Source organism: Orycteropus afer, unplaced genomic scaffold, assembly GCF_000298275.1.
Source record: "Orycteropus afer afer isolate SDZICR_OR568_19922 unplaced genomic scaffold, OryAfe1.0 scaffold00086, whole genome shotgun sequence".
Taxonomy (NCBI): Eukaryota; Metazoa; Chordata; class Mammalia; order Tubulidentata; family Orycteropodidae; genus Orycteropus; species Orycteropus afer.
Window position 1 is genome coordinate 2,135,500 of NW_006921673.1, and position 12,033 is coordinate 2,147,532.

Sequence of the window (12,033 nt, forward strand, 5' to 3'; positions counted from 1 at the left end):
TAAAGTTGTACAGTAACGTATCAGACAGTGTTTCTCTGCTATTCATAAGGTTTACCCTGGCCAATTCTTTGAGAAGTGGATGGCTTCCTCCTTCTTCCTAGTCTGTCTCAGTCTGCAAGCTGGGCTGATACCTGTGCACCATGTGCACCCCACTGGGTTTGAAACACCAGTGGTACAGCTTCAAGACTCACAGCCAAATGTCATCACGGTAGGACAAACCAACAGACAAGTTTGTCTCCCTTAGCTGTTGGACCCCTCCAACCACCCTTACTGAGTGTCTTGGGTTTTCTATGTTTAGGATCACATCATCTGCAAATAGAGATAGTTTTTCTTCTTTGACAATTTGGATCCCTTTTATTTCACTTTCTGACCTTATTGTCCTGGCTAGCATTTCCAGTACAATGTTAAACAGAAGAGGCAATAGAGGACATTTCCTGTTCACAAGGGGAATGCTTGGAGTCTTTCTCCATTGACAATAATGGTGGCTGCTGGTTATGTGCACATTCTCCATATTATGTTGAGGATTTTCCCTTCTATTCCTATTTTGTTGAGAGCTTTGAACAAAAACGGGTGTTGGATTTTATCAAATGACTTTTCTGCATCAAATGATATGATCATACGCTTGTTATGTTTTATTTTATTTATGTGATTAATTACACATAAATTAATTATGTTAATTGTTTTTCTGATGTTAAACCATTCTTGTATACATGATATGAATCCCAATTGGTCATGATGTATTATTATTTTTTTATATGTTGTTGGACTCTGTTGGCTAGGATTTTGTTGAAGATTTTCACATCCATATTCATGAGGGATTTTGGTTTGTAGTTTTCCTTTCTAGTGGTGTCTTTTCCTGGTATCAGGGTTATACTTGCTTCATAAAATGACTTTGAGACAAATCCATCCTTTTCTATGTTCTGGAATAGTTTGAGTAGAATTGGTGTCAGCTCCTCTCTGAATATTTGATAGAATTCTCCAGTGAAGCTGTCTGGGCCAAAACTTTCATTTGTGGGAATTTTTTTTCCCCCTGCTCAATTTCTTCTTTTGTTATGGGTCTGTTCAAGTATTTTATCTCAGACTGGGTTAGTTTAGGTAGGTCTTGTGTTTCTAGAAATTTGTCCATCTCTTTTAGGTTCTCAAATCTGTTGGAGTACAATTCTTCATAATATTCTGTTCTCTTTTATTTCAGTTGGTTCTGTTGTGAAGTCCCCCTTTTCATTTACTATTTGTGTTATTTGCATCTTCTCTTTTTTTTCTGTTGTTAATGTTGCCAGTGGTTTGCTGAATTTGTTAATCTTTTCAAAGAACCAGTTTCTTGAATTGTTGATTTTCTCTATTTTTTGTTTTGTTTTATTTTCTGCTTCATTTATTTCTGCTCTGATCTTCGTTATTTCATTTCTTCTGGATACTGTAGGTTTCTTTTGCTGCTCTTTTTCTAATCGTTGGAGTAGTTGAGTTAAAATATTGATATTTATCCTTTCTTGCTTTTTGATGTTTCTATTTATTACTATAAATTGACCTCTGAGTTCCGCTTTCACTTTGTTACCAAAGGTTTTGGTAAGTTTTATTTTCATTTACATTTGTTTCTAGGAATTCTATATTTCACATTTTATTTCTTCTGTTAGCCAGTTTTTGAGCAGTGTGTCATTCATTTTCCATATATTTGATTTTTTTTCCCCTTGGTCTTCCTATTTTTTATTTCTAATTTTATAGCATTGTGGTCTGAAGAGGTACTTTGTAGTATTTCAGTGTTTTTAAATTTATTGAGGCTTGTTTTGTGGCCTAACATATGGTCTATTCTGAAGAATGATCCGTGTACACTGGAGAAGAATGCATATTTTGTTTGTGTTGGGTGGAGTGCCCTGTACATGTCTATGAAATCAAGTTGGTTGATTGTATTTTTTAATTTTTCTCTATCTTTGTTGAGTTTTTTCTAGTTGTTCTGTTCTTCTTGAAAGTGGTGTGTTAAAGGCTACTAGTATTGTTGTAGAATTGTCTATTTTTCCTTTTATTCAGTTAATATTTGCATTATGTATTTTAGAGCTCTTTCATTGGGTGCATAGATATTTATTATGGTAATGTCCTCTTGGTCAATTGACACTTTTAACATCACTTACAAAACCAAACTCACTGCCATCAAGTCGAATCTGACTCCTAGCGACCCCTCCTTGCATTTCTGAAGCAGTATCTCTATGGAAGTAGATTGTGCAGTCCTCCTTCTGAGGAGTGGCTGGTGGGTTTGAACCCTCAGCCTTCTGGTTAGCAGTCAAATGCCTTGGTGCCCTTCTTTGTCATTTAGGCTTGGTGTTGACCTTGAAGTCTATTTTTAGACTTCAAGAAATTAATATTGAAATTAATATTTCCATTCCTGCTCTTTTTTGATTGTCATATGCTTGATATATTTTTTTTCACCCCATAATGTTTAATTTATTTTAATCTTTGTGTCTCAGTTGGGTCTCTTGTAGGCAGCATATCATCAGGTGTTCTTTTCTTATCCAAGCTGCCACTCTCGTTCTCTTGACTGATGCATTTAGTCCATTCACATTGAGTGTAATTAGTGATAGGTATGAATTTATTGCTATCGTTCTATTGTGTTTTTAGTTGTGTTGTTGGTGATTTCTTTATTCTAAACATTTTTCTGTGCTCAGTTCATTTTGTTATCAAGTTTTTTTTTTCTCTTTTATTCATTACTGCTGGCTTTGTGCTTACTAAGTTCTTGTGATTTTCTTCTTTCTTAGTTTGGTTAAAAGGATTTCTAACCAAAGAAGGATTTCTTTGTGGTCACCCTGAAGTAAATTCTTATCTCCTTAACTTTGGAATAGTCTGCTCTACAAAGACATTGTCCTGTCTTCCTCTCCATTTGGAAGTTTTATAATTAAAACTTTTATTCCCTCTATTTACTTTTTTGCTGGTGTTGTTTGCAGATTGACTCCCTTTTTCTCTATTTACAATTTTTGTTGTGTGTGTGCGTGACCTTATTTTGAGAGTCTTTTTCTGGTTTGGTATCTAGATGGTGGTGTCAAGTGTCTTGATTTTACTTTGTTGTTGTCTCTTGTGGGTTTTTTATTGGAAAGACTCCCTTTAGCATTTTTCATAGTGTTGGTCTTGTTTTCACAAATCCCCTTAATTTCTGTTTGTCTGAGAATGTCTTGATTCACCTTCATATTTGAGGGCAGTTTTCTGGGTATATAATTCTTGCTGGTAATTGTTTTCCTTCAAGGTTTTGTATATACTATCCCATTGCCTTCTTGTCTGTAGTTTCTGCTGAGAAATCAGAGCTTAGTCTTATTGTTTGCCCATTTGAGGTAACATTTTGTTTTTCCTGAGCTGCTCCCAAGATAGTTTCTTTGTCTTTGTTTTTGAAAAGCTTGATTATGATGTGTCTTGGTGACTTCTCTTAGGGTCTATCTTGTATGGGGTTTGTTGAGGGTTTTGGATGCATACGTTTTCTTCTTTCATGATATGGAGGAAATTTTCTGTTAGCAAGTACTTGACAATTTTCTCAGATTTTTTTTTTTTTTTTGCCTCCTCTCATTCTGGGATTCCAATCAGGTATATATATATATATATATATATATATTCATTTCATCCCATACAACTTTTAGGTTTTCTTCATTTCTCTTAACTCTTTGTTCTGATCCTCATGCAAGCTGATGTCAAGGGATTTGTTTTCTAGCTGGTAAATGAGTCCTTCAGCCAGTTCAAGACTACTCTTTTGTCCTTTCTATGTGTTATCTTACTACACAGAAGGCTGGGGGTTCAAATCCACCAGCCACTCCTCAGAAAGAAGATTGGGCAATCTATTTCCATAGAGATGCTGCCTTGGAAACCCAAGGAGGGGTTACTATGAGTTATCTGACTCAATGGCACTGAGTTTTGTTTTTTTTTAATGTGTTATCTATCTCCCTAGTTTTAGTGTTCATCTTCTGGTTATCTAATTACTGTTTTTGTATGACTTCTAATTATGTATTTGTTATTTTGTTCTTGAATGATTTTCCCGAATTCCTCAAGGGTATTGCTTGTCTTCTCGTTTCTTCTGTTTATTGTTTTCTTGAGTTCTGGGAGGGACTTTTTGAATTCCTTATCAGATAGTTTTGTTGTTTGTTCTTCCTTGGGGAGTCGGGAAGATTTCCTAATTCCTTAACCTGGTCACTTGTTTCTACCATCTTGTCCTGTTTTTTTTTCTTCAACTTTGAAGTTACCTGTTGTTGACATTTTGAAGTTGTTGTCTTTATTTGTTAGTTAGGTACTGATTTGTTTCATCCTGATTTTATGTTTTACTATATCTGGAATTGGGAGCTCTGGTAGCATAGTGGCTAAGGCACTTGACTGTTAACCAGAAGCCTGGTGGTTCAAACCCACCAGCCACTCCTCAGAAGGAAGATGGAACAATCTACTTCCGTAGTGATACTGCCTCGGAAACCCAAGGATGGGTCGCTATGAGTTGGGTCCGACTCAACGGCACATAACAACAACATATCTGGAATTATGGAGCAAATGTACTTCTTTGGTTGTTAACTTGGCTGTACAGGGTCCCTCTCCCACTTTCTCCATGTTAGTGAAATCACTGGTGGGGATGTGCATGTAGGTGTCTGTTTGCCATGAAGACGATTTGCAGTTGGGTCAAGCAGGTGTTGTCCACTGTCTGTTGTTGATCCTTGAAATACTCCCAATGTGATTATCCTGAGTGTTTAATGGCTGCAGTTTCCATGATGTTTTTTCCTCCTTCTCAACCTCCTTTGTATTTCTAATACTTCTCTTTGGCTCTGCCAGTTGAGTGTGTTTTTATTTTTCCATGTCTCATAACCTGCTCCCTTTCACTGCCTTCACTGGATCTAGTACTTTATCTTCTCATTAGTTGCTCATAACTCGGGTATCATTATTTGCATCTGTTTTATTTAGTTTCTCAAAATCTCTGTTGATAGAGGGATCTGGCACAGCCTGTTAGTTGGATGCCACCTTTTTTCTCCTGATGCTGTATTATTTTTTAAAATAATCTTGAATTCTATTGGCTTGATCCATAGGATTTTCTTTGGCTGATTTATAGAAGTAGATCACCAGGGTTTTCTTCCTAGTTTGTCTTAATCTAAAGCTCTGCTGAAACTTGTTCAGCATCATAGCAACACACAAGACACCACTAACAGAGGGGAGGTACATTGGCTAGGAATTGAACCTGTATCTCTTGCATAGAAGGCAAAAAGTCTAAAAATGAACTACCACTGTCTTCTCTAGCATAAGACAGGGGCTGAGTAAATATTTTTTGAATGCATGAATGAATGATAAAGTATAGAAATGTCATTATCACAAGTTGGATTTTTCTGATTCATTTTTTCATATGATCACATCTAGTGGGATACTTAGGGTTCTTCTTTGTAGCCAAAAAGTGCTTGTTGTGTTTGTGCTGTGTTTTGCTTGTTTATACTCACAGTGCAGCCTTTGCACTAGTCACATCCTTCCATACTCTGTTGATTTTTGTGATACATGCTGGGTGCTCACTAAGAGCAGAGATCCTTCCTTCTCTGCTTCTCCATTTCAGCTCCATATTAAATATTTACAAAGCATTTAATAAAATCTGATATATTATTATATAATAAGAAAAGTCTAAATTTTACCTGTATCTCACTATATATCCTTCAGAAAGTTCATGAAGCTTTAACCTTAGACCCAGTTGTCATTTCTTTGGAGAACTGAAAATTATTTTGTGATATGAAATATAAAACTCTTTTTCTAAACATCATGAAAATCATTTATTTTCACATCATCACACAAGTAATATACATGTATTCTTGTTTTGTTTTAGAAATATACACCTTCCAAGACTCTGATTTATGGTTATTCCTTGGACCCTAAACTAAAATCTTAGAAGGTACATATTTCAGATCACCACATTTAGTTTTTAAGTTGGATGAGTGGATTTCTTTCTTAAATCTGAAGAAATATAATGACCACTTTTTTTTTTTATTCCTTTGTCTCTGAAAAAGGCAGAAATATAATAGTGTCTTATATTTCTCAAGTAATATGTGGCTTTCTATTTGACCTAATACATACTGACCCATTGGGATGATAACAGGAAGTATGTAGAACATGATATTGATCTTCTCCATTATCTGTTCCTGCAGACATAGTCTATTTGATTCCTGGTATTCCATCTGTCAAGGTCAATGTGCACAATTGTTGTTTATTTTGTTGAAAAAAAAATATTTGCAGTGAATAAGTTATTGGTATTGACAAGTATATCACATGATCTCTGGAGGCATTTCTGTCACCAAGGCCATATTCTCCAGCTATTAAATCTTCATCTTTGTTTCCAACTTTCACATTCCAATTACCAGTAAATATCAATGAATCTTAATTGCATGCTTGATTAATTTCAGACTTCAGAAGTTGATAAAAATCTTAAGTTTCTTCATCTTTGGCTATAGGGGTTGCATAAATTTAAATAATAATCATATTAACTGGTCTTCCTTATAGATCAGTGCCATCATTCAGAGTAAGGCTGGGGCCAACTGTGAAACAGATCATCAATTGCTCATATGCAAGTTAAAATTGAAAGTGAAGAAATTTAAACAAGTACATGACAGCCAAACAATATATGATCTGGAGCATATCATACCTGAATTTAGACACCATTTGAAGTATAGATTTGACTCATTGAACACCAATGACCTGAAGACCAGATGAGTTGTGGGAAGACATCAAGAACATAGTTCATAAAGAATGAAAAAGGTTGTTAAAAAGACAGAAAAAAAGAAAAGACCAAAATGGATGTCAGAAGAGACTCTGAAACTTGCTCTTGAATGGAGAGTAGCTAAAATGAACAGAAAAAAAAAAAAAGATTATGTAAAAGAGTTGAACAGAAGATTTCAAATGGTGGCTTAAGGAGACAAAGTAAAGTGTTATAAGAAATGTGCAAAGACCTGGAATTAGACAGTCAAACAGGAAGAACACACTTAGTATTTCTCAAACTGAAAGAACTGAAGAAAAAATGCAAGCCTTGACTTGCAATACTGAAGGATTCTGTGAACAAAATATTGAATGTTGTGGGAAGCATTAAGACAAGATGGAAGGAATAGATAGAGTTACTGTGCCAGAAAGAAATGGTTGACAGTCAGCCATCTGAGTTGGTAGCATATGATGAAGAACCAATGGTACTGAAGGAAGAAATCCAGGTGGCATTGATGGAATTGGTGAAAAATAAGGTTTTAGGATATTATGCTTGGTAAAGTGGAGGGTCAATGAAAAAGAGGAGGCTCTCAATGAGAGGGATTGACACAGTGGCTGCAAAGATGGGCTCATGTATAGCGAGGATTGTAAGGCAGGCACAGAACTAGGCAATATTTTGTTCTGTTGTACATGGAGTCACTATGAGTCAGAGCCAACTGTGTGGCACCTAACAACAAGAATTCATAGAATTCCAGCTGAATTTTTTAACAAACAAATGCAAGCATTCACTCATCTATGCCAATAATTTTAGAAGACAGCAGCCTTTCAACCAAGCTTGAAGAGATTAATATTTATTCCCATTCCAAAAAAAAGATGATCCAACAGAATACGGATATTATCAAACAATATCATTAATACCACATGCAAGTAAAATTTTGCTGAAGATAATTAAAAAATGGTTGTAGCAATACAGCATCATGAACTACCAGCAATTCAAGCCAGATTCAGAAGGGGACATGGAATGAGGGATTTCACTCTTGATGTTGAATGAATCTTGGTTGAAAGACAAGGTAGTATACTAAATAGAAAAGAATATCAGAAATGTCTTTACCTGTGTCTTATTGACTATGCAAAAACATTCGACTGTGTGGATCATAACAAATTATGGATAACATCATAAAGTATGATGATTCTAGAACAATGAATTGTGCTCATGAACAATCTGTACAGAGACCAAGAGGCAGCCATTCAAACAAAGCAAGGGGTTAGATACTGCATAGTTTGGAATCGGGAAAGGTGTGTGTCAGGATTGAATGCTTTTACCACACTTATTCAATATGTCTGCTGAGCAAATAATCCAATTAGCTAGGCTATATGAAGAAGAACTTGGCATCAGAATTGGAAGAAGACTCATTAGCAACCTGTAATATGCAGATGACACAACTTTGCTTCCTGAAATTGAGGATGACTTGAAGCAGTTACGGATGCAGATCAAAGACTACAGCCTTCAGTATGGATTTCACCTCAACATAAAGAAAACAAAATCCTCACAACTGGACCAATAAGCAGCATCATGATAACTGGAGAGAAAGTTGAAGTTGTCAAAATTTTCATTTAACTTGGACCCACAATCAATGCTCATGGAAGCAGCAGTCAAGAAATCAAACAATGTATTGCTCTGGACAAACCTACTGCAAAAGACTTCTGTGGTGGTTAACTTTATGTGTCAACTTGGCTAGACCTGGTTGAGTGGCTGGGGAGATGGTGGTAGTTATTCACCATGATGAGACTGGCAATCAACTCTATGGTGGGACCTACCACAAGCAGCTGAATAGTTGTTTTAGGGATGTGGTCTGCTCCCTGTATATAAGACATAGCTTTGGGAATGGTCTCTAGCTTATGGCACACTTGAACCCTGCATGTAGCCATGTTGTTCAGCAGCCTACCATGATCTGCTGACCTTGGGAGTTTCAATGGACTTGAATTAATGGCCTGCCATGTGTTTGGTAACATCAGGACTGTGCTATTTTGTTTGTTGACCTTGGGCTTGTTAGCCTCAGCAGCCAGCAGCTGCCTGAGTGAAGAGATGTCTCTAGCTTCAGTGGGCCAGAAGCAAGAGACAGAGCTGAAGCCCAAGGTTGAGGGGGGCTTTCACCCAGACCCTAGAGCTGGCATTTTAAACTCAGACTTCTAGCCTCCTGAACTGTATGGGAATAAACTCTTGTTTGTTCAAGCCATCCCATTTGTGGTATATTCTTGTCAGAGTGGTGTTAGGTTATCAAAACACCTTCTTTAAAATGTTAAAGAAGAATCCATCACTTTGAAGACTAAGGTAGGCCTGATCTAAGCCACGATATTATCCATTGACTCATATGCATATGAAAGCTCAACAATGAATAAAAAGGACTGAATAATTGATGCTTATGAATTGTGATGTTGGTAAAGAATATTGAACGTACCATGAACTGCCAGAAGGATGAACATATAGGTCTTAGAAGAAGTACAGTCAGAATGCTCTTTAGAAGCAAATGAAATGAGACTTTGCTCTCATAGTTTGGTCATGTTATCAGGACAGATCATTCTCTGGAGAAGGATATCATGCTATGTGAAGTAGAGGGTCCAAGAAAAACAGGAAGAGCCTTGATGAGATGGATAGACACAGTCACTGCTAAAGTGGGCTCAAACATAACAACAGTTGTGAGAATGGCACAGTACTGGGCAGTGTTTGGTCTGTTGATACATGTTGTCATTATGAGTCAGAACTGATTCATCAGCACCTAATAACAGCAACGTGGAACATAGGAGATGCTCCTTCAATATTAATTACGTGAACTAGCTTAGTTAAATCAATTAGTCAAGGAAAACACCTTAAAGCTGTCCACTTTGTTGAATACTCAATATGTTGCAATTATATTTATTGTTATATTTTGTTAGTGGTTCTTATTTTCAATTTCATCACATCTTCATCACATAATTTTGCACACTTTTTGATAGTATCTCTTATTTCACTAAAAATGCTGACAATCGACAGCTGACCACCCTGAAAAATAAAAGAAAACAACCTGAAGGAGAAGGTGCTGTTCTACATATTGAGTTTAAATTGATTAATTGCAAGTTAATGAGAAAAAACAGGAAACCATTTAGTCATCTGTACCATAGGATTTATATTCCTCAAAACAATGTAATGCTGATTTTATTTGGTTTGACATTAACTCCAAATATACAAGATCATATCATCTGCTTAGTTCTGATAATCATTGCTATGTTTGCATTTTAGCTCTTTAAGAACAACTAAATTAATATTTCAAAAACACTAGGAATTAGATCCAACCCTAATTTTTCAGTAAGTCTTCTTGTCATCAATTGTTACAAACCAAATGAATTGGAAATGTTTTACTACCTTCAGATCATACAGGATAGAGTTTGCAGAGTCTTAATTCTAGGTTTTACTTATGCTGCCATAATCCCAAGCAACCAAATGAAGTACTCAGAAGTACATAAGTGCATTAGAAACAAAGAAGAGCACAGTGAAAAGAAATCATGCTGTAAATTCTCGGATTTGGGATTAACAAGCACACTGGGTATACTATAGCCACTGATTACTTTTAATAGATAACTTCTTGGAAGATTTCATTCTTTATTATGAATGATGATTTAAATTTAACCTTAGATAAATTGGAATTATTAACACAGGAAACTAAATAAAAAAAAAAAAGAGCTTTTGTTCAAATTCAGACTTCGGGATATTTTTTTTTCTTATGTAATAAATACAAACATCAAACAAACAAAATCTAACCCGGTACATGTAAACTGTTCATCAGGGTATCCAGAGCTTCTAAAGCTTGAACTTGAATTGATAGTAATGTGGAGGAGACACTTGATCCTAAAATGATACTTGCCCCCTAAAACTATAATATGTATATTTTTTCAAAATAAATGTCATTGGGTTCCAGTCTTTAAAAATGTACTTCATGTGAAAATTGCTGTTTGAAATAGAACACTGGCTTTACATTTCAAATTAAGTATATAATGCACCACCAAAGGTGCTTAATTATTTAATCTATTGTAAACTAGAAGTCCTTTTGATAAATAAGACTTCTTTGACAATATGCTGCATGAACCAGCATTTCCACACGTTTTAATTCTCATGACTGTTAGATAAATGGTATCATATGTCATGCCTTTTTTTTTTTTTTTTTAATACTCAGACCATCCCAAAATGCCTTTTGAAGTTAATTGGCAATACTGTCTCTGTGTAAGCAAATAGACCTGCCTGTATGTTGTTAGTAATACCCAGAGGCAGCCTCATCCAGTAGAATTAGTTGTATTGAAGAGATATGTATTGTCTAAGACACCAGACTGTTTCTAACTTTTTTGAAAAGACATTATAGAATCCTTATCATGCACCTTGACCATCTCTAGAGAGCAGACCCTTGGTCTTCTAAATACCATCTGCAAAAACTGGACTTGTTAAATTTCCATGAGATTAGATATCCTTTTTCATCAGAGTTGGCAGTCTTTTTTTCAGCTTAGTTAATGAAGGAGAGTCTCCTTGCACTGAATATGCTCATTACATACAAATTAGAGTTAAAACAGTGGCTTCGCACCCCCAGGAATGTAAGTGCTAATGAACAGAAAAAGGGTCGCGGATGAAAAATAACTCAGGCAAGCTACATCACCGCACCACTGTTTGCAGCACTTGGGAAAAAGGTTCTAATATTAATGCCTCTTGTCAGAAAACCCTTACAACCTCTATTAAATCATCTTCTCCATCATTGGTGCTGTAGTTATAAATAGGCTCACAATGAATTCTGAATTCTCTACATGTAAATCATGCCACATACATTATCTGATATCCTTGAATTAGGTATGCTTGGCCTTGGGGGCAGTAAAGGATAGGTTGATGCAGCCAGCTGTCTCCTTTAGTAATAACTGCTGTACTTTAAAGACTAACAGCCAGACAATAAATAACATTTTCAAATCTGCATCTAGACTTGGACTAGGAGAGAAATGAATAATGATTTCCTTGCTGTTAGATTGGACTTAAGCAAAAGGTCAAACCTCTCAGTGAAAAGAACAGCTGTGCAATACAGTTAATCATAGACAAAAGTATGTGTGTGTAAATAGGTAAGCAGGATAATTAACGTGCAAATGGTTAAGCACTCTGCTGCTAACCAAAAGATAGGTGGTTCGAACCCACCCAGAGACTATTTAGGAGAAAGACCTGGCAATCTGCTCCCATAAAGCGTAATGATGACAATCTAGGAAGTCCTTTAGGGCTGTTCTACTCTGTCACATGAATTTGTTATGAGTCAAAAGTCTACTCAGTGGCACCTAACAACAACGACTTGCTTTTAGTGTCTAAGT